At 38.3% G+C, this 24,584-nt stretch overlaps 1 non-coding gene across 1 annotated transcript; it reads left to right on the top strand.

Annotated features, from left to right (window-relative positions):
- The first annotated feature begins 23,737 nt into the window (after positions 1–23,737).
- On the top strand, positions 23,738–23,842 carry LOC141426065 (U6 spliceosomal RNA). The gene has a single exon (XR_012451174.1). It is a non-coding gene; the product is annotated as a U6 spliceosomal RNA (small nuclear RNA).
- The last annotated feature ends 742 nt before the right edge of the window (positions 23,843–24,584 follow it).

Below are 24,584 nucleotides of genomic sequence, written 5' to 3'. Positions count from 1 at the left end.
CCTCTTTTAGCTAACACTGTAGTATTTATTTCTCAGACACATATTTGACTCATATTTTAATCAAAGATTAGAGCTAGAGAAGTAGTTCAGTGGTAGGGCACATGCTTAACATACATAAGGACTTGGGTTAAGTCTCCAGCACAAAAATTAGTAGATTTTCTTTTTCTGGTACTAGAGTTTGAACTCAGGGCCTCATGCTTGCTAGTCAGGCACTCTACCACTTGAGCCATTCCACAAGCTGAGATTTTTTAAAACTAATGAAATGTGGTTTTAGGAAAAAGTTTAATTTTCAGTTGAAATGATTTGATACATGTATACAAATCTAAGTTCTAGCAAGTTATGTTATAACGGAGTTTTAGCACACTAATAATTTAGAATGTTTTTATAGGGAGCCTCTGGATTCAGGGAGAATTTTAAAACAATAAAATATATAATGATAATATCACTACTTTATGTATTATGTATAACAACTTCAGTTTATTATATTTTGTTTTTTGTGCTTAATGGCTTTAATTATGTATTACTATGCATTCACTAAATATTGTGTTTCTGAAATTTTATTTTTCTTTTTTAGCAAATACAAAATGGTTTCACATTTCAGGTGGGTAAATTCTAAAACAATACATACTTTATTGACTTTCAAATAATGACATAACAAGCCACTATTCCCATACGCTACTAGCACTCCTGATGACATATTCTAAATTGACTACTCATTATCTGCCAAGTACCATTCCAGGCACTTTAAATGTATTTTCCAATTTAATATACACAAGAACCAAAGGAAAGGGGCTGGGGTAAAGCTCAGTGGTAGAGTACTTGTTTAGCATGGGTAAGACCCTGGGTTTTATCTCCAGCATTAGACCAGAAAAAAAAAAAAAAAAGGAGGCATGCCTATTTTATAGATGAGGAAACCAAGTCACAAATAGCCTACATGTTTTCATATTAAATGATGCTTAATTTAATGCAGAGTCAGTTTAAATAGCACATTTCATTTAAACAGTGAGTTCTGTTGGACTTTATCTCACTACTGTCTTTTATATTAGCATATTATAGTTGTATATGAAGGTATTTGTGACATTTACATAAGTGCTTACAATATATGTTAATTTGATTCACTCCCTCTTATCATTCTCCTTTATTACCCTACCCTCCTTTATAGAACAATTTCAACAGGTTTCATTGTTCTATTTTCATATGTGAATACAAAATACTTACACCGTGTTTGCCCTCCTTCATCCTTTCCTCATGCCTGCCCCACTTCCCCTGTTACCTACCCCTAGAAAGGACCTGTTTTTCCTATCCTTCATTTTTAAAAAATTGTTTTTTGATAGTTTGTGGTAGTTATACATGGGGTTTCATTGTGACATTTCTATGTATATTATATCCTGAATTGGTTCATTCCCTCCCTTATTCTCCTCCTACCCCATTCCCCTTCTTGTGGTAACTTCAACAAGTTTCAGTGCTCCATATTCATACTTGTATAAAAAGTAGTACCATATTCACCCTCTTTAGTTTCTTCATTTACCCTGCCCGTTCCTTAACATGACCTGTTTTACATTCTTGTCCTTCATTGCTTAGGTGTCTATTTTTCAGTGTGAATTTTTGCCTTGGTATTTTACATGTAAATATATTGTGCTTAAGTCAGTTTTCTATTACCTTTTTTTAGTAACTTAAGGGCATCACAATTAACTGCAGTTAGAATGCCAGATGCTAATACTCTGAAGTTACAATAGCTCTAAAGATTGAACTGACTTACTGTGAAAGCTCAGCCAATAAAAAATTCCAGTATAAATGAAGAAATGCTTCATAATCCTGTTAAATCCTATGAACTTTTTTTAAACCTGCATTTTCATCTTCACCACAAGCATCAGGAATTCTTAAGTTGAACTTAGATATTCTGTGCCTGCAGTATTAAATAATGAGTTCAGTACATGTTCTTTCAACATTTTGCACTTGTCTTACACTGTCAAAAAAAATGATGACTGATCTTTTAAAATTCTTGCTTACAAAGATACCTATCTGCATTTTTATGTTCTGTGTTATCTAAATGATAGCTTTATCTTGGAAAATATCAAGCCACTACCTCTACCTCCTTTTAAATAGGAAAATGCATTCCTTCACTTAGTTCTCATCTGATAACCCCAAATATGTACCTTTAGATCACATATGCCTTCTCTGCCATACTACTTGAAATTAAAGAATCAAGGGGAGAGAGGATGAGAGAGAACGATGGAGAGGGTTAACCTAATTAAAATATATTGTAAACACATATGTAAATGTCACAATGTATACCCCTGGTACAACTATTATATGCTAATAAAAAATTCATTAAAGAATTAAATTGCAGAAGCACATGTTCATCAAATTGTGAACTCTGGTGGTTTTCTGAGAAAAAATTCTTCATTTGAATAGACTAGAGAGATGATTCATGCTATAATTTTGTCTCATGAAACTATAGCAAATCTCTTTTGGCTAACATCCTAGCCAAATTCTAAATGTGACTTAAATCTAGATGGAACATAACTGTCAAACACTGTACTCATCTTAAATGTTTTAAATCTATACCCATGTACTATATGTGGTCACCAATTACTGACAGATATAAAATCACTCTTAAATTTTTAAAACTTAGACGATCACTTTCTGCTACAGTTCTGGGAGATGCAATTATTATATCAAATACTATATAAGATTTACTTTTTCTTTCAGTTTGTATGTTTCTATGTCTAGCATATAGGATTTCCTTTAAAATTTTATCAAAACAAGCTGGGTGCCAGTGGCTCACACCTGTAATCCTAGCTACTCAGGAGGCAGAGATCAGGAGGATCTTGGTTTGAAGCCAGCCCAGGTAGAGTTCATTAGACCCTATCTCAAAAATTACCCATCACAAAAAAAGAGCTGGTGGAGTGGCTCAAGGTGTAGGCCCTGAGTTCAAACCCCAGTACAGTAAAAAAAAAAAAAAAATTAGCAAAACAAAGAAAAATAACTTCAATTTGAGGACCTACTATATGCCATGTACACATTTTTGCCAATTATCTTCACAATTCTGGAAGATAGGAATTGCTCATAGGCAAAGGTAATACTTTGTTCTGTCACTTTGTCCTCTGACTCAATCCACAAAGAGCAGTTTGGATGTTTTGAGTTGATTTGATTTATGAACCATTTTAATGGCCTTGAAAAGTGGCTTTGTGCATGGCCATTTTTCAAGCCCTAATGGACTAGGATAGCAGTGAAAGTTAATGCTGTACTTCCAAAATGGAGCCAGCTCTTCCTCTTCTTTTCAATTCTGCACTCATTAGGTTATGGAAGGAAGACTTGGGAATTAGCAGAAGCCAAATCATGTCATCTTTCTCTGCTCTCTGCCTCTCTTTTCATGTAATCAGGCTTGTGTCTTAACTCTGGCATGGGTAGGTCCAGGAATGTACTCTGTTCTCAGGGAATAACTTTTCTCTTGTTATTTCTTCCCTTGTTGTCTAGTTCTGTGTCATTTCATACCAGTGGCGTAGCAAGTTTCAGTATTTGAGTGTGAATGAGAGGATGAGGAAGGAAGGAGAGCACAGAAGTGCCATTTGGCTTGCTTTGCATATTGGCATTTATGTCCTCTAGCCTAAAAAAGTGGAATTCTACCTTTCTGGCCAAGATCTCTGTGGTTTTACATTAGAATTTGGAGCCAAAGGTACAGTTAACAATGAAAAAATGCTTTGTCCCCATGGTGTATATAGCTCCCTCAACATTATCACAAACAGAAATAATAGGCCCAAGACCAAACTCAAACATTCCTGACTAAGTACCATCCAGCACCAACAGGACACTAATCCATTATTACAATTTTAACAAATTATAATAGAAAAATCTATATCATTTGCTGCTCTGTTCAGTTGATTTAATCCTCACAACAAAGACATTGCCTCTGAAATGAAATGATCCATTAAGAGCTAAAAAATCTCCACTACATACTGAGTGGTGGCTCTGATGAAGGAGTTAAAATATGTAAAACATTAACTCATAGGGGTATGGGCCTCCTTGTGCTGGTATGATGAACAATTTTAGCTCTTAGCTGAGACAAAAATCAGAAAATTATAGAAATCACAGATACAGTGTCATTAATTAAGGGAAAATATTAAGATTTTTCTTTCTTAGAGTTCTGTCTCATAATTAATAGGCCTGTCATTCTACATTCATTTTTGTGGACTAATAACTCCAAATTATGTCTCAAAGGGGGCTTCAGCTTGGATTAGTTCAGTAAATTAAATACTTCCTCTCATGAATATTCAGCATTCATGTTACACACATGGACGATGGGAGTGAGGAAAGAAATGTTATTTTCTACCCATCCCATCACAAGATTCTTCCTTAAAAGTTATAATTCAACACTATCAACCAGTTTCAACCAAAGACTATAAATAAGCCATTTTAGTAGACAGGAGATCACAGGGGCTAATAAAACCAGCTTGTGCTATTCTAATGTGTCTTTGTATTTTGTGCTGGGTGATTGATCAAGGTGTTGACAGGCTGTTAGGCAAGAGCTAAAATAAAAGCAGGACAGAAGTTGAAACTGGATACCAAGGATGACCCAACAGGTCAATGAGACCTAGTAAAATAAAGCAAAAGCAGAATCAGAGGTTGGTCAAGGACAGAAACCAAGTTGCCCACTGTCATGATAAAAACTCGTAGAGATAAACAGAAAGAGCAGAACCCAACAGATAATTAAGATTTGGATCAGCCTGAGTGAAAAGAAGCAAATGGAGAGAGAGCAGAAGAAAGCTCTCTGCACAGTCTAACAAAGACGTGCTGCTGCAGCACATTGAAGAACACTAAGCCTTACAGATGCCCCTCCACTGTCTGGCACAGTGTCCCAAACCTGACCTTTGATAGAGCCTAACATCAGATTCCCATGAGTCAAGTAGCTTGGTTTTGTTCCCTAAATATGAATTTCACCCTTCTGTCTCTTAAGTGCATTCAGGTTTTGGCAAAAGCACAGAGCCAGAAAGCTTGTGAATGGATATAAATCTGTTCTGCTAATAAGAAAAAACTCAAGGCACATGACCAGCAAGCAGTAAATCAGCAGAGTTCTATATGTATCATTACTAAGAGGAGGAATTGGCCCATTTGCAAAGGTTCTGCCAGTTGGCTCTTTCTAAATGTAGAAAAACATGTATCACCATTCTTGGGATCACTGGGATTATTGGCTCTGACTTCAGATAAACAGAATCAACAAGCCTCATCTCCAGTGGATCTACTTTGTAGCACCCACACAGACTCTCACAGCTAATTCTAACTGGGATCTCTAATGGATTACCCATTTTGCTTATTTGCTTTTTTCATGTGTCTGTGTCTGCACATATATCTCTTAAGAGTGTTGTCATTGAAAGTGGTTCCAAACATTATTTGTCTTATTTTAGCAGGACCAATCAGCTCACTTATAGATAGAGTTGTTCAGTAGATTTAGTTTTTGCTTTTTTTAGACAAGAGGTTAAATACTTAGAAATGGGCCCTTTTAAAAAAGTATCAGTGGTGCATTTATTTAAATAACACTCTCCCATCTCCATTAATTTATATGGGTAAGAGGGATAAGTTATCCATAAGCCAGTGGAATGGTAATTTTACATACTTTTACCACTAAAAAAATCACAAGATAGGAAACAGAAAGCATTTAAATTTTTTGAGACTTCTCTTTTACAGTTTTTTGTTTGTTTGTTTTTTGGTACTGAAGCTTGAACTCAGGGCCTTCACCTTGTTGAGCCACTCCACCAGCCTTATTTTTGTGAAGGGTTTTTTGAGATGGGGTCTCTGGCTTTGAACTGAGATCATCCTGATCTCTGTCTCCTGAGTAGCTAGGATTATAGGCGTGAGCCATCAGTGTCCAGCTGTTTTACAGTTATTTACATTGTTCTATACCTAACTTCTGTCTTTTGAGATTGCAGTGATAGAAAAGCAGGAAAAGAAAGGGATGGATAAAGTTGAAGAAAATGGAGTGAATGGAGGCCAGATATAGAGACCCATGCTTGTAATTCCAGCTACTCAGGAGATGAAGCTGGCTGGCCCAGGCAAAAGTGCTCAAAGCTTATTCAAAAACAAACTAAGGCAAAAAGGCCTGGGGGCATGACTTAAGTGGTAGAGCAATTGCCTAGGAAGTGTTAAGGTATGAGTTCAAACAGTAGTACTGCCAAAAGAAAATGAAGTGAATGGGAAAGTCATTTATAGTTTATTCAGATTGACATAACAGAATGTTGATTTGAAAATAGGCTAGTTCAAGTGGGATGGGAAGGGGGTGGCTGTGGGGGGGAGTTGGAGGGGGACAATCTAATCAATGTGCAATGTAAGGCTATTCTGAATTATCACAACAAATCATCCCTGTACAATGAATACATGTTTTAAAAAATGGAAGAAAAGAGAAAATAGGCTAGTTCCATCTACCATATACAAGCTATATACAAAACTGATGTGGATATTTATTTTTATTGCTATATACAATATATAATTATATTTCATTGCTATATGTAATAATTATAATTATCTAAAAGGTATTCATCTAACAACCTTTCTCTCTGCAAAATAACCAAGAAGTAGAAAATGGGGGAAAAAGCTGTGATCAACCAAAGAAAAAGTTACAATATTTATATATTTATACCAATGCTCATACTTTACCCAAAAGATAGCTCTTCAGATTTCTTTTTTTTTTTTTTTTTTTTTGTGATACTTGAGTTTAAACTCAGGGCCTACACCTTGAGTCACTCTTTCAACTCTTTTTTGTGTAGTTTTTTTCAAGTTAGGGTCTTCTGAACTACTTGCCCATGCTGGCTTAGATCTTCCTGGTCTCTGCCTCCATGGATTATAGGCATGAGCCTGGCTATCCATCCCTTCAGATTTTCAAAGTGTTTTCTCTGCATGTGACAACTTAGAAGCAGCACCTTAGAAATGAACTCAAGAAAAGTAGTAGCAAACATGGTGTTAGCATAGGAAGTGGCAGAAAAAAATGTAGAGGCAGATTAAAGTCCTCAAAAAATTTAGGCATCTGAGTTCCTCTGTTACACAAACAAATTACACACTGACAAATAGAATACTAAGAAGTTTGGATGAGTAATTAAAAGTCATTAAAGACCTTTAAGCTCTAGAACATTAAGTTTTAGTTTTAAGAGGCCAACTAGAAATATTTAGCAAAGAACCCTTCTATCAGGGTTAGTGCTAGGGATTCAGAGGTCAGCAAGGTACTCCCCCCCCATAGCGTTTACAACATGGAAAATAGATTTTTTTTTTCTTTTGTAGTGCTGGGATTTGAACTCAAGACTTTGCTTTTGCTTGGCAGGGGCTCTCCCTCTTAAGCCACACCCCCAGCCTTAGAAGAGATTGCTGAGGGAGTATGAGGAGCTAGGGCAGGCACATGTTAAAGGGTTGAAAGTGACAAGACCCAGGGTTTCACTGGATGTGGAGGGTGACAGACAAGATTCTAAGATAAATCCTGATTTCCCACATGGGCAGTTGAGGATATCAGAATGTTAACCAAGACATAAAAAGCACGAAGAAAAACATAGTTGGGGAAAAGGATGAGTTCAGTTTTGAGATGCTTAGTGGATAGCAAGAAGTCAGATACACTGTTCTGGAGTTCCAAAGAAAATTCTTTAGCGTTATCATGTATCTGTGACAATGGAAGATATAGGTAAAGATGAGAAGAAGATGAAACACAGGAACTTAAGCAACATGTACATTTGAAATATGTGTAGATTAAGAGGGGCCAAGAAAGAGTATTAAAAAAGGATTTGTCTCAAAGAGTGAGAATAAAAATAGGAGATAGTGATGTTATGAGAGCTAAGTAAGATGAGTCCTGAGAAGTGATTTTTGGATTTGACATTAGGGGAAATTCAATAAGTAGTGAGAGTGGCAACCAAAATCTGAATAATGAATGAAAATTGACATAACTGAGAAAGTGAATAGATTCTTTTTTTTTTTCAGAACTAGAGTTTGAACTCAGGGCCTACACTTTGAACCACTACAGCCCTTTTTTGTGAAGGGTTTTTTCAAAACAGGGGCTCGAGACCTATTTGCTAGCTTCAAATCATGATCCTCCTGATCTCTGCTTCCTGAGCGGCTAGGATTACAGGCATGAGCCACTGGCACCGGGCTGCAAGTGTAGATTCTTTTAAGAGGCAGCCAATCCTTGAAGGTGTAGTAGATGGCTTCCAAGATGGCCCCCAGTGGTCCTTGCCTCCCAGTGGTCCTTGCCCCCCAGTGGTCCTTGCCTCCCAGTGGTCCTGCTCCTGTGCAACACCATCCCAGTGAGTGTGAGCTGGATTTAGTGACTTGCTCCTAACAAATGGGCTATAGTAAAATAGAATGTCACTTCCAAGACTGGACTATGAAAAGACTGGATTTCCATCTTGCTCTCTCTGTGCACTCTGATGGAAGCCAGCTGTCATGTTGTAAGCTATTCTAGGGAGACATCCACATGGGAAACAGCTAGTAGAGTCTCCTGGCCAGAAGCCAGTGGCACACTGAGGCCCTGAGAACAACAACCTGCAAAAGACTGAGTCCTTCCTCCTCCCCTTCCCTATTAGGTCCCCTGGCCTAAGCCCCTCCTCTTCCCCTACTAAGTTAAACAAAACAAAACAAAACAAACACAAAAAACTGAGTCCTGCCAGCAAGCAGGTGAGTTTGGAAGGGAGTCCTGCCCTAGATAACCTCTGTGATGCCCACTGCCCCACTGACATTGTGTGTGTGTGTGTGTCTGGGAATTGATGCCAGGGCCACTCACATACGAGGTAAGAGACCTCTTCTGTTTGAGCCCTGCCCTGCCCTGCCCCTGCTGACATGTGTGTGTGTGTGTGGTACTAGTGTTTGAACTCAGAGCCTACACCTTGAGCCTCTCCACCAGCCCTTTTATGTGATAAATTTTTTTCGAGATAGGGTCTCTCAAACCATTTGCCTGGGCGGCTTTGAACCTTGATGCTCCTGATCTCTGGTGGTACCGAGCTCCCTGATGACATCGTGATTGGTGTTTTGCTTTGTTTGTTTGTTTTGTCAGTACTGGGAATTGAACACACTTGATTGGGGTCTTGTGATAGATACCCTGAGCCAGAGTCCCCATCTAACACATGCCTGGATTCTAAATTCATGAAAACCGATTTCTCAGATGCTAGTCTTTATGTAATTTGTAATGCAACCATGGAAAATTAATGCCAAAGGGAAGGTATAAGACAGGGTGATGACATAAGAAGAAAAGATTTTGGAAAGGATTTTCGGGGAGCAAACAGAGATGAGTAGATACCAAACAACAGCCTTTCTACCTTAAGTGTGTTCTATGGGCTAGTACCATCAGCACTGCATGTTAGAAATGCACCGTTTCTGGCAACTGCCTCACAAGCCTGAAACCCTGAGTTCAAACCCCCCAAAAAAGGAAAAGAAGTGAACAATTTCCGATTCTACCCAGACCTACTGAATTGAAACTTGCATTTTAACCAAAAGCCCTGGTGATTCACAAGTACCACAGGTGAATAAAATCGATTCAGCGAGTAGAAAGATGGTTTCTACCTGAGACTAGAGAAAATTGGGAAAAGAAGAGAAAAAAAAAAAGAAAATTGGGAAGGACATGAAAAATCAGTAAATTTCCAGGTGGAATTGAGGAAAGAACTTAACCACAAAAATTGCTTCAGCATTTTCTATGAAATATGATTCATTCAGGGTACAGAGCTTGAAATGAGTGGCAAAGAATTACAATAGCTTCCTCTCGATAAGGTGAGAGGAAGAGGGAAATGACCCAAGAAAATACATAAAAGATTTAGCAAGAAGTACTAGAAGCACAGTTGAGTTTGTAGACTAGGAATTTGCTAGGTGTGGGTTAAGTGGTTTTTCTTCAGTATTGCTCATCAGCCTGTGTATAAAACCGGAAAAGGGCAGACAGCAAAATTAATTGCCAGGATGAGATGCAACACCAGGCTGGGGTCTGAAATAGTATAGTAAATTGAAATATTGCACTAGAGGGTCTTGGATGGAAAGGAAAGGGAATCCAAACTGGGGAAAAAAGCCTCCTGAGTAGCTAGGATTACAGGCATGAGCCACTGGCACCTGGCTTTTTAAAAATTTTTTTAAATTTTTATTACCATATTATAGTTGTTACAGGGGGTTACACTGTGACATTTGCATATGTGCTTACAGTATATCTTAATTAGATACATCCCCTCCATCATTCTCCCTCATCTTCCTTCCCCCCTTCATAGAGAAATTTCAACAGTTTTCATTGTTCTGTTTTTATACATGAATAGAAAATACATCTACCATATTCACCCTACTGCACACTTTCCTTATGCCCTCCCCGCTCCCATAGGTGTTCACCCCTGGGCAGGACCTGTTTTACCTTCCTGTCCCTTCATCTTTAAAAATAATATATTTTTGCTGCTGGGCTCATACCCACAATCCTAGCTATTCAGGAGGCAGAGATCAGGAAGATTGAGGTTTGAGGCCAGCCTGGGCAAATAGTTCGTGAGACCCTATCTCAAAAAAACTCTTCACAAAAAGGACTAGTGGAGATATAGCCCCTGAGTTCAAACTCCAGCACTGCAGAAAAAAAAAAACAAAAACAACTCTTTTCTTTGATCAGGATAGCTATCAGTTGGAAAAATAGTTCGTGAGACCCTATGTCAAAAAAATTTTTTTGTTAGTATATTATAGTTATATGGGGGTTTATTATGACATTTCCATATATGCATGTGTTATACCCCAAATTGATTCATCCCTTCCATTAGTCTCCTTCCTACTCCATTCCCCTTCCTAAGGTGATTTCCTCAGGTTTCAATATTTCATGTTCATACTTGTATAGAAAGCATATCACCCATATTCACCCTCCTTTACCCTCTTCCTTTACCCTCCCCCTTCCACCACTGCCCTCCCCTTAACATGACCTGTTTTACATTCCTTTATTGTTTAGGTGTCTATTCATTGTTCAGTAGAATTTTGCCTTGGTATTTTACCTATAAATATATTGTGCTTAAATCAGTCTACCACCCCCTCCACTGCTCTTCCTCACCCTTTTCTCCCTACCCTGTATTGTTCAACAAGTTTTCAGTATGTTTCTTTGTGTCTTGTTCCTACACAGGTGTGATGTATTTCATTATTATTCATTCTGTCATTCTTTTCTTCTTTTCCTCCTCCCTTAGTCTCCTCTAACAGTCCCACTTTTGGATACATGTTATATTTATATTTATATGTATATATGATGCTGCTTGTATTTGTATTGGCTCTATCTATTGTAAAGACTCTACATATGCCTTTCCCCCATCTTAAATCCCTAGAAAACAAGATAGATGAATTGCAACCATGTCATTTCACAAGGGTTGTAATTAATGAACTAACTTCATGCCTTTAACGATTATTCCTTTAATTTCTTAGTGAGGGAAGTAGATTTGCTGCTCCCTCCAGAGCTCCAGGAGGCCTCCATGACTCTTCAGGTCTCTCTTACAAAATAGACCCTTTTCCATTCATTTGAAGTCACAAAAAACACAGTTTGAAGGTAGATATTAGTATGGCCAGTTCTTTGTAAGAATCACCATGTCAGATTGACTTTGAATGAAATCCTCTCCTCTCCTTCCTGCAGCCAGAGCCTACTTAAGAAGGCCTCCTCACTGCTGCTACCGGAACCATTAGTTCCTTTTTTCTCTCTTTCCTCAGCTTGATGTTCACAGCTTCTGGCCCCTGGAGGTCCAGGACCAGAAAGGAAGAAAGGAGAGAACAGGGAAAGTTCTTACATGGCCAGTACTTTATGACATACGCTTTACAGTTTTTGCAGGGGTTTAAAACAGACTCTGTCACTGGTATTATATTTAGGTTCTTAGGCTGTGTGTCCAACTGTGTGTTGTGATGATTGCTTTCCCTCCGTGGCCACTGCTTCTTCTGTTGATTCTCAATCCACTGTCATGGATCTCTTGGGGTGGGGAATAATCTCTTTTACCTGTGCAGAAGCCCTCCCAGGCCTGATATCTGTCCCCAGGGTTCCACATCTCCTCCCTGACAGCTATGCTTTGTGTCAGAGGTGGGTATAAGTCACTTTTCAGAGCAGAGGCATCTCTCTCTCTCTCTCTCTCTCTCTCTCTCCCTCTCTCTCAAATTTTTTTTTTTTTTTTTGGCTATACTGGGGTTGAACTCAGAGCCTACACTTTGAGCCACTCTGCCAGTCTTTTGTGATGTGTTTTTCTGAGATAGGGTCTCCAGAACTATTGTCGTGGCTGGCTTCAAACCTCAATCCTCCTGATCTCCTGAGTAGCTAGGATCTCTTGATTGACCCCTCCATGGCCTTTTTTATCTGTAGTGTGACAGGATGAACAACCTCTCCTCCATGGGTTATAGTCAAAGCAATATGAGAAGAAGGCAGCTAGTGAAGATTAGAGTGAGGGAGGAACATTCAGTAAGGAAACTGAGATACAGTGTTTAAGCATTAGATTTCCACTTGGTAGTTTGTAAGAGAATCTTACCTAGAACAGATTAATCAATAGAGAATGTATTGCTCTTATGAAATAAAAAGCCTAAAAATGTCAGGGTTGGTATTGCACCTTCATGAGATCATTGGGGATCCTCCCAGAGCTCCAGGAGGTGCCCAGGACTCCTCCTTGCTTCCAATGACACCATTCTTAGCATGTGACTCATGGTATTAATGAAAATTTTTTGATATGGAATAACTGGCATTCTAAGAAAAACCAGTGTTCTGTTAGTAAGCGGAGACAATAGATTTGGGTAAGCAATTAGCACTGAGTACCAGAATATTCCTTTATTACAATCTCATGTTGTTCTAAAAGACCTCTAAAGAGGTCGTACAATCAAGTTAACCACATAGTGACTTTTTTTCAAGTATTAGAGAAACAAAGGAGAAATAAGAACCAGATTATCAGATGGAGAAGGAAGTGGAGTTTATCCACAAAATTGGCCCTAAGCCATCTAGAAGGCAATTCAAAGAGGAAAACACTTTAAAGGAAAAGCAATGTTCTTGAGAAAAGGGTTGGTTGGTTTGTGCAGAGTGCTCTGAAAGGCACAAGAGGAAGGGCTGGAGGGTGTGGATGGCCACCAGCAGGAGAGTGAATTGCTGGGGAGGAAGTGCCTTCAGCCCTCCATATCTGTGAGGGATTGGTTCCAAATCCATGGAGGCTCAAGTCCCTTATGTAAAATGGCACATACAGGTTGAGCACCCTCATCTGAAATGCTTGAGACCAGGTATTTCAGATTTTGGATTTTTTCAGATTTTTGAACATTTGAACATATAAAATAAGATTATCATGGAAATGGCACCTAAGTCTAAACATGAAATTCATTTATGTTTTGTATGCAGCTTATACAAATAAGCTGAAGGTAATTTTATACAATATTTTTAAGTGTACCTGTGTTTTGACCATGACCTGTCATATGAAGTCAAGTGTGGATGTCCACTTGTGGCATCATCTCAGTGCTTAAAAGTTTTAGATTTTGGGGCATTTCAGATTTCAGATTTTTGGATTAGGGATTCTTAATCTATTTTTGCATAAAACCTATTTGAATCCTCCCATATCTCTAGATTACTTATATTAACTAATACATTATAAATGTTATGTAAATAATTGTTATGCTATATTGTTCAAGAAATAATGATAAGAAAATATCTGCACATGTTCACACAGACACATTTTTTTCACTTTTTTTTTTTTTTTTCAGTACTGGTGCTTGAACCTTGAGCCACTCCACCAGCAATGTTTTGTGAAGGGTATTTTCAAGATGGGGCTTCAAGTACTATTTGCCCAGGCTAGCTTCGAACTGCAATCCTCCTGATCACTGCCTCCTCAGTAGCTAGGATTACAAGTTGAGCCACCGGTGCCTGGCTTTCACAAATATTTTTGATACTTGGTTGAATCCAAAGATTTGGAACCTGCTGACATAGAAGGCTGACTATGAAAAGCAGTAATATGACAGCAATATTTTTAAAGACAGAATATAGTAGAAATGTTGGCAGATGAGGGGCATTGTGGTTTGCAATTATGAGGGTGATGATGATGACAGAGATGAGTCAAGTTTTAGGATTAATGGACTCTGAAATTCAAACCAAGACCTCCAGTGGTGTTAGAGTGGAAGAGGCCAAGGCTCATGCTCCGTCAAGAAGAGTCTTTCTCAATGCCAGCACTTAAGAGGTGGAGGCAGGAGGATGGTGAGTTTGAGGCCAGCCTGGGCTACATATTGAGAACTTGCCTCAAAAATAAAGAAAGAAAGAAAAGTTTATTGGATACTTTGCACCACTTCTGTATGTGATGAATCATAAGTACTTTTCATCTAAGATGTGAGTATCCTTTTCATTTATTTACCTTTTTGTTGTTGTTGTTTCAGATACTAGAGTTTGAACTCAGCTCCTACACCATGAGCCATTCCACAAGCCCTTTTTTATGATGGGTTTTTTTGAGATAGGGTCTCTGAACTATTTGCCCAGGTTGGCTTTGAACTGAGATCCTCCTGATCTCTGCCTCCTAAGTTGCTAGGCTTACAGGTGTGAGTGACCAGTGCCTGGCTATTTACCTGTTTTTTTTTTTTTGGTTTCAATGTCTGCAATAGATTCCAAGTGAACTAGGGTCTTGTTATTAAATTCCCAGCATCTAGCACTATGCTAACAAATATCAATTGCTTAATAAATATTTAATTCTTCATGGGTTTTCTTTCATTTGCTTCTTGAACTTTTGCTTTTCTTTCCAACAATTCTGGTTTACATTTTTCTTTTGTGGTAATTAGGGTTGAGTTCATGGTGTCATGCATACTGGGCAAGTACTCTACTACTGAGCTGGATCCCCAGTCCTCCACAGATTTTTATTGTTTTGAGAGAGGGTCTTGCTATGTAGCCCAGGTTGGCCTGAAGCTCACTACCCTGCTTCAACCTCCTAAGTGCTAGGATTACAAGCATATGTGTCACCCCCTCTCCCCAGATCCTCATAGGCTTTTTAAAATGTAATGCTTTACATTTTTATGTTTGTATTATTACATTTTTATTTTTTATTATTTATATATTTACTGTACAAAGAAGTTTCATTGTGATACTTCCATACATGTGTATAATGTACTTTGATCATATTCTCACCCTCTATTACTCTTTCTTATCCCCCTCTTCACCTCCTCATAGATTTTGAAAAACAGTATTATGACAAATTTTGGATGAGGTCATAATAAAAAGACTGTTAATATTTTAAAATCTGGAAGCTGGGGTGTGGCTTAATCTCATGATATTCTTCCAGACTCTTCCCACCATCTACAATATTGTTCTTTAAAATCTAAAATCCAAGCTGGGCACCAGTGCTCACACCTGTAATCCTAGCTACTTGGGAGGCTGAGAACAGGAGGATTGCAGTTTGAGGCCAGCCCAGACAAATACTTTGCTAGATGCCCCCCATCTCCAAAATAACCAACCAAAATGAATGCTAGACCCCATCTCCAAAATAGCCAACCAAAATGGGCTAGAGGTGTGGCTTAAGCAGTAGAGTGCCTGCTTTATAAGAGTGAAGCCCTGAGTTCAAACCCCAGTCCTACCAAAAAAAAAAAATCCAGTTTTTTTTACATCTTTCTCATAAATCTATCAATAACATGCAAAATAATTGCATCATTCTTTTAAAATAATAGTTCATTGGTATGGCAGTTACTCACAAATTAAATACAGAATTATCACATAACCCAGTAATTCCACTCTCGGTATGTACCCAAAAGAATTGAAAGCAGAGACTCAAAAACTGTTTATATACTCATGTTCACACCAGCATTACTCAAAATTTCTAAAAGGTGGAGACAGCCCAGGTGTCCACCAAGTGATGAGTGGCTTAAAAAATGTAGCATATAAGCCTGGCACCAGTGGCTCATGTCCGTAATCCTAGCTACTCAGGAGGCAGAGATCAGGAGAATTGCAGTTTGAAACCAGCCTGGACAAATAGTTCCCAAGACTCTATCTCAAAAAGACTCTTTGCAAAAAAGGGCTGGTGGAGTGGCTCAAGGTGTAGACCTTGAGTTCAAGCCTTAGTACTGCAAAAAAAGTAGCATAAATATTGGAATATTATTCAGTCTTAAAAAGGGAGGAAATTCTGACACATATTTGAATCTCAAAGACATTGTGCTATGTGAAATGAGCCAGCCACAAAAGGACAAACGCTGTGTAACTCCATTTCAATAAGGTACCTGGAACAGTCAAATGCATATACAGAAATTAATTGGTGATTGTCAGGGCTGAGGAGAATGGAAGTTACTGTTTAATGGGTACAGTGGCTCAGTTTGGGAAGATGAAAAAATTTATGGAGTTGGATGGTGGTGATGATTGAACAACAGTGTTATAATAGATTATACCACTGAACCATACATACACTTAAAAATAGTTAAAGCTGGGCATGGTGATGCATGCCTGCAATCCCAGCACTCAGGAGGCAGAAGCAGAAGGATTTTGAGTTCAAGGCCAGCTGGGCTACAGAGTAAATTCCAGGCCAGCCTCAGCTACATAGTGAGACCCTGTCTCAAAAAAATATATATTAATAATAATAAAATAGTTAAAATTGTAAAGCTTAGTTCTGTGTAGTTTACAATAAACACACCAAAACTTTAGCTCATGTAGGATTTGATGGTCAATGGCACAATGTGTGCTTAGCATGTACAAGGCCCAGCACCTCCCAAAAAAGCCTTCAAGATCTAAATAGTTGAAAAATCACCATTTTCATAAGGATAATAATACAACAAAACCAACAAATGAAAAGGACCATAACTGTATCATTAAAGCTTAATAACAGGTCATAATCCATCACAACATGAAATTGCCTACAAATAATTCAAATGATACAGAGACAGAGAGAACTTCATTTTCAATATGGGGTTGGCTATGCCAACCTTATATTTTATTTAGAAGTGAAGGGTTTGTTACAGAAATTCAGAATCAGAAATGTTAGATATCAATTCCCATCAAATTAATAACTATCCCAACCTCATCAACATCTCAGCAGGATTTCTTATAAATATTAGCAAGCCGATTCCAGAAAGGAAAAGGAACTAAGATAGTCAAAGCAATTTCAAAAAAGAAGTTATAAATAATAAAATAAGAAGAAAGTTGAAAGATACACTGTCTGGTATCAAGATTTACTATAAATCAACTGTAATCAAGACAGTGTGGTTTTGGCAAAAGTACAGACACATGGATCAATGGAACATAACAGAGTTTAACAATTAAGCCACCAAAATGTGGTTAATTGATTTTGACTGTGGCACAAAGGCAATTCCAAGGAGAAAGATTCATATTTCCAACGAATTGTGCTGGAACAACTGGACCCACATGCAAGATGTAAACCTTATCCATACCTGAAATTTTATATAGAAGTTTGCTCAAAATGGATCATAAACTTAAATGGTTCAAAGCAAGTCTCAGCAAATAGTTCACAAAATCCACCTCTAAAACAAAATGGTTTGGAGTGGTAGAGTGCCTGCTTTGCAAGTGTGCAGCCCTGAGTTCAAACCTCAGTCCAAGAAAAAAAAATCTTTTTAGAGGAACACAAAGAAGATAATCTTTACAACATTGGTTTAAGAAAAAGAGCTCCAAAATACAGTGTCAAAATCACAATCCTGCCAGGCTCACATGTGTAATCCTAGTGTCTCTGGAGGCAGAGATAAGGAGGATCACAATTTAAAGCCAGCCCTGGGCAAACAGTACACAAGACCCTATTTCAAAAAAATCCATCACAGAAAAAGGGCTGGCAAAGTGGCTCATGTGGTAAGAGTGCCTGCCTGCAAGAGTGAGTGCTGCCAAAAAAAAAAAAAAAAAAAAAACAAAAAAGAAAAATATCACAGTCCTGGACTGGGGGTGGCTCAGGTCACAGAGCACTTGCCTTGCAAATATAAGGCCCTGGCTTCAATCCCCAGTACTGCAGAAAACAAGAACAGTCTTTAAAAGGAAAAATTGAGCAGAGCACTGGTGGCTCATGCCTGTAATTGTAGCTGCTCAGGAGGCAGAGATCAGGAGGATTGCAGTTTGAAGCCAGCTGGGGCAAATAGTTCAGGAGAACCTAACTTGAAAAAACCCATCACAAAAAAGGGCTGGTGGAGTGGCTCAAGGTGTAGGCCCTGAATTCAAAGGCCAATACCAAAAAAAAAAGGAAAAATTGAGTCATTGAACCTCACCAAAATTAACTTACTGCTTTTTGAAAAACCTCAAAGAAAACTTTAGAAAGCAGGCAACAGTCTGGGAGAAAACAATTTACAAATTATATATCTGATAAAGGACTTGCAAACAACATAAAAAGATGTCTTAAGATCAATAATTTGATCCAGTGGAATATTATTAAGCCATACTAAGGAATGCAATTTTCATATATGCTCCAACATGGATGAACTCTGAAAACATTAATGCTCAGTGATAAATAGTGTATGATTCCCTTTATATGAGGTACCCAGAAGAGGAAAACCAATGTACCAGGAAGTAGAACAGAGGCAACCAGAGACTGAGTGGAATACAGGAAGGGGGTTTATTGTTTAATGAGTTCAGAGTTATCAATGGGGAGGATGAAAACATTTTGGGTTTAGATGGTGGTAATGCTGACAGGATATTGGGACTATATTAAAAGCCAGAGAACTGTACACGTATGAACGGGCAAAAAGTTCAGTATTGGGCTGGAGGCATAGCTCAAGTGGTAGAGTGCCTGCCCTGAGTTCAAATCTTAGTACCACCAAAAAAAAGTTAAATATTATGCATATTTTACTTCAATCTTTTAAAACCTTCATGTTAAGAAGGCAAACATTTTCTTTTGGTGGTATTGGGGCTTGAACTCAGGATCCCATGCTTGCTAGGCAAGTATTCTACCACTTGAGTCACTCATCCAACCCTTTTTTGCCTTATTTTTTGGGTAGGGTCTTGAGAATTTTCCCAAGGTCAGTATCAGACCTCAAGCCTCCCATCTATGCCTCTATATAACAGGAATTACAGGTACATGCCACCATGCCTGGCTTATTGGTTGAAATGGGATCTCGCTAACTTTTTGCATGGTCTATCCTGGAACCTCCATGCTCCCAATCTCTGCTTCCTGAGTAGCTGGAATTACAGATGTGAACCACCTTGCCTGGCCTCCATCTTTTTGAGACAGGGTCTCACTATGAAGCCCAGCCCACCTTGAACATGCAATCCTCTTGCCTTATCCTCCCAAGTGCTGAGATTTCAGGAGTACACCACCAAGTTGGCCTTCACTTTTTTTTAATGAGCAAAAGTTTTGAAGAGATGATATATGAAAGAAGATACATGAATGGCTAGTAAGCCCATGAAAATAATGTGCAACATCGTTTGTCATAAGGGAAATACAAGCTGCAATCATAATGAAATGTTGCTACATAGCCACAAAAAACATCTGTTAAATAAAAGAGACTGTCCAGGTGCTGGTGGCTCACACCTGTAACCCTAGCTACTCAGGAGGCAGAAATCAGGAGGATCGCAGTTTGAAGCTAGTCCCAGCAAATAGTTCCACCAGCCCCTATCTCAAAACACCCTTCGCAAAAATAGGGCTTGTGGAGTGGCTCAAGGTGAAGGCTTTGAGTTCAAACCACAGTACTGTAAAATAAATAAATAAATAAGACTGAAAAATGTGGAAACCTAGAACCATCAAAGCAAAGCAGAGCTGCTTATCCTGCCCACAGCTGGCCGGGCTGCCCTCCTGTACATGAAGTCTCTTGAACATTTTACCAGCTAGTCCTACAAAGAACTTTTTTATACATGTACTTCCCCACTTAAACTTAAAATGTATGTTGTGATTTGCAAACATTTTTATATGCTTTCAAATCTATAAAATTCTGTTATCTCAAAGTAGTTCAGGAGTGTTGTAACAAAATTTAGAAATGCGGGACTGGCAGAGTGGCTCAAGTGGTAGGGCACCTGCCTAGCAAGTGTGAAGCCCTGAGTTCAAACCCCAGAACCACCAAAACCAAAAAAGTTCTAGAAATGTATATAATTAGTTGGGCATGGTAGCATATGTTTGTAATCCCAGCTCGCAGGAGGTTAGGGCATTGAGGCAGAAAGATTGTAAATTTGAGGCCAGCTTGGGCTACATAGGAAGAACATGTCGAAAAAGAAAGAAGAAAAGGAGGGAAGGAAGGAAGAAGAAATGATAAACATTACAATTTAATATTTCGGTCCTTTTCTTCCCATAATAAAAGTAAATTATAGGATTAGTTGTGACCTACAGGTTAGGAAACTGTCACCAACACACAATCAGTGTATTGGAGCTTCAGCTTTAATTCAAATAGAAACTAAGATTTGGGGTGTGGTGGGGCACACCTGTAATACCAGCACTGAGGGGACTGGGAGTTCCAGGCAAGCCTGGGCTGCAAAGTGAGACCCTGTCTAAAAACAAAGAAAGAAATGAAAGGAACAGAGAAAGGGAAAGAAGGAAGGAAGGGAGGGAGGGAGAGAGGGAGGAAGAAAGGGAGGAAACAAAAAAGAAACTAGGATTCCATCTCGCTCAGGTTACACAACATCCAAGCACTATGTAGACAGAATGGTAGAATTTTAGAATTTTAGGACTAGAAGAGATATGAGAGATTTAAAAAAAACACCATCCTTTCATTTTTGCAAGTGAGAAAATTGAGCCCATAGAAGCTAAGTGATAACTAATTTGATAACTATTTAGATACAGAAAATACTTAGCTTAAAAACAGTTTGGGGGAGGGTGGCCCAAACAATGTATACACATGAGTAAATGTAAAAATGCTAAAAAAACAAAAACAAAAACAAAACACAAAAAATCCAAAACAGTTCTTCAGTAAAAGAACCAGAGCTAATTCCAGAGAGAACCTCCAGGGAATTCTATACCTCTCTCTTCGTAGTTTCAACTAAAATAAATGCAAATAATCATAATTCTTTTTATTTGTAAACTTCTAGTTCCTCACAGGGGAATAAGGAGGTCTGGGCAGAAAGAATTCTGGCAGATGGCCTGGCCACCCCATGGGAATACTCAGTGGCCTGAGAGAGACAGGCTGCCTAGAAAGTCCACTACGCTGGAATTTGGGCTTTTGTGACTTGGGGATAAACAGGCAACACCTTTTATCAGGCCGCACCGGCACACAAGTGATCAAGAAAGGACTGCAGGTAAATGCAGCTTACTATATACAGCCACAGTACTTCATGTATCCCAGCCCATAGTAACTCTGTGAGTTACTGTTATCATTCCAATGTTATAGGTGGGGAAACAGGTGCAGAAAGGTTCAGGAATTTGTACAGTATGATTCAGGTAGTAAACGATAAGTCCAGCTATCCTGCTGAACAACAGCTGGCACTTAGAGATTATTTACAAGTGCTAGGCACTGTTGCTAAGGGCTTTACATATATTGATTGATTTAATGCTCATCATAATCCTATAAATATATATTACTATCAACCCCATTTTATGGAGTTGAAAGTGAGGCACCAGGTAAAGTAATTTGTTCAAGGTTACACAGCTAATAAGTTTCAAAGCCAGATTGGTTTTTATTTTATTTTTTGTTTTGTTTGTTTTGAGACAGGGTCTCACTATGTAGCTCAGGTTGGCCTAGAACTCACTCTGTAGCACTGGTTGGCCTCGAACTTGACATATTCCTGCCTCTCCTCCTGGGTGCTGGAATTACAGGTGTGCACCACCATACCTGGCTCAGAGCCAGAGTTTGGATCCAGGCATCTGGTTATAGATAATGCCCTAAACCACTAGTTTTGGCTTGTTGCCTGTCTTAGTTGTTTTCTCGTTGCTGTGACAGAATGACTGACTGATATGAGCAACTTTAAAAGAGGAAGCATTTATTTTGGTTCTTGGTTTCAGATGGTTCAGTCCATGGTAACTTGGCCCCATTCTCTTGGGCAGAACATCATGGTGGCAGGAGAGTATTGGAGATGGTTCTTCCCTCATGACGGACAGGAAGAAGAGACCAAGGAAGGGACCAGGGACAAGGGACAAGATAACCCCCAAGAACTTGCCCTCTGTGAACTACTTCTTCCAGGTAGGTCCTAAAGTTTCTAGAACCTGCCAAAGTAGTGCCACCAGCTGAGGACCAAGCATTGAACTCAGTGAGCCTGTAGGGACATTCCACATTCAAACCATAACATTGCTAAAATGTATTCATCATAAAAATTTAAATATACTAACCTGAGAAGAGTAAAGTCATATATAACATGTAAACTATGTCACTTGAGTATACCACTTACATGATAAGATGTGTTTGCTTCTAGAATATAATATGCAAATAAAATGGATTATTTGAATGGCAATGTGTTTGTTGCAAGAAATCCTTGTGGGAGCCATGGGAGTTTTATTTATATGACTTCAAAAACTGATATTAGTTCAATCATTTTCTCATGAAGATATTTAGGACAACAGATTGAAATTCCTCTTTAAATATCACTCTCCGTGATCATGTCTCAGGAAAATATTATTTTTCCTACTGTGAAATTTGATATTGCAGCTGTGTTTGTGCTATTTATTGGCAGAGAGATTTTAGATACTTTTAAATTGTTTAGATACGTTACAGTAGACATTTCTGGGTCAAAACTATTCATATAAGAATGTTTAAAATATATTTGACCTTCTAGTGGTTCTAGGTGTAGCACAATATTTATACGTTGCATTGGAAGCTTATAAAATCCCTTAATATATGACTAGGGATAAAATCTTTCTAACTGGAGTTTATTAAAATGCTATTTTTTAATAATAAATAGCCATTAACTTTCTTTTCTTTTTCTTTTTTGGCAGCACCAGGATTTGAACTGAGGGCCTCACACTTTCTAGGCAGGCACTTTTACTGCTTGAGTCACTCTACCAGCTCTTTTTTTTGTGATCAGTTTTATGGAGATAGGGTCTCACAAACTATTTGCTTGGAGCTGCCTTCAAACCATGATCCTCCTGACCTCTATCTCCTGGGTAGCTAGGATTACAGGTCTGAGCCACAGGCCCCCAGGAACTATTACCTTTCTTGGCTATGTGTATGTACATAAAATCATGTTCCTTGCACTCCTTTAATATCTAAAAATGCAGATTTGCAAGGGTATGTGGAATTACTGATGTATTATAACTGCAGAGAACAAAGAATCTCATTTTGAGACCCTCTCTGATTTTTAGGATATCGAACTTAGAACTCTGGCCTTCTCAACATCTAATCTAACCATACTGTAATAAATATTCACACACACTGAATGTTTTCACTGGCATTTTTTCGAATGGAATCCTATAAACCCCACAGGAATAAATATAAAAATATTATCTCCAGGGCATGTGGTAACCACTTTAAATGGCACTAATAAGAATTAGCAGAAATAAAATATAATTAATCAGGAAACACAGGACTACTCATAGCAACACACACCTATAATTCCAGTGACTTGGGAAGCAGAAATCAGGAAGATGGAGGTTTCAGGCCAGCCCTGGCCGAAAAAAGAAAAGTTAGGGAGAGCCTATCTCAGCAAATAAGCCAGGCATGGTAGTATGCACCTGTAATCCAAGGTATACAGGGGATATCAGTAGGAAAATAGTGGTTGGATGTTAGCCCTGGGCAAAAATAACAAGATAAGTAAAAATAACTGAAGCAAAAGGGGCTCAAATGGTACAGTGAGGTCATAAGTTCAAACTTCAGTATTGACAAAAAAAAGAAAGAAAGAAAGAAATGGAAGGTAGAGGTAAAAAAGTAAAAAGAATAGGAAACTTAAGGAGAGGTAAATGCTTTGAAGACAAAGTCAAAAAAATGAGGAAAACTTGGAAAAGGATCAGGTGGAAAGGCAATATATGTGCTTACTTTGGCAACACATATACTAAAATTGGAATGGTATTAGAGAAGATTAGCATGGCCTCTGTACAAGGGTGACAAAATTCGTGAAGCATTCCATACTTTTTAAAGGCAATAAAACAAGAGGATGAAAATATAATAAAAATACAATAGGAAAGTGAAGGAAAATTTAGCAGAAAATAAGAGACACTAAAATAGAATTTTGAGCAAGATCAAAGGACAAAAGAACATGGTGCTGGTGGAGTGGCTCACGCAGTAAGAACATCTGCCTTGCAAGAGAGAGGCCCTGAGTTCAAACCCCAGTGATGCTAAAATAAAATAAAATGAACATTTTTTTTAATAAATTATTTCTATGTAGCCCAGGCTGACTTCCAACTCATTATCCTGCCTCATTTCTTTAGTGCTGGGATTGCAGGCAAATGCCACTGTGCCCAGCTAGAACATTGTCTTAACAAAAGTTTTCTAACATAAAAATAAAAATACTATATGAGCTGGGGGTGTGGCTCAAGTGGTAAAACATTTGCCTAGCAAACATTTAAAACTTAAGGGCGAAGCCTTGAGTTCAATCCCTAGTCCCACCAAAAAAAAAAAAAAAATACTCAGGGTTGGGGGAAGGAGGGAGAAATGACCCAAACATTGTATGAATAAAAGAAATAAAATAATAAATATAAGAAATTTTAAAAATACTCAACCATACATTTAAAATATTCATTCTATTACATAGTAAGCAAATACCCTTTGCATCAGGGAAAAATCATAATGTGGACTTCTGGGGTTTGGAGAAAACCTACACTCTCTTCTGTAGACAATATAAAATTATATTACTCCTATCTTTTTTTTTTTAATAT

This window comes from Castor canadensis, chromosome 8, assembly GCF_047511655.1.
Source record: "Castor canadensis chromosome 8, mCasCan1.hap1v2, whole genome shotgun sequence".
Taxonomy (NCBI): Eukaryota; Metazoa; Chordata; class Mammalia; order Rodentia; family Castoridae; genus Castor; species Castor canadensis.
This window is presented reverse-complemented; position numbering and strand designations above follow the sequence as displayed.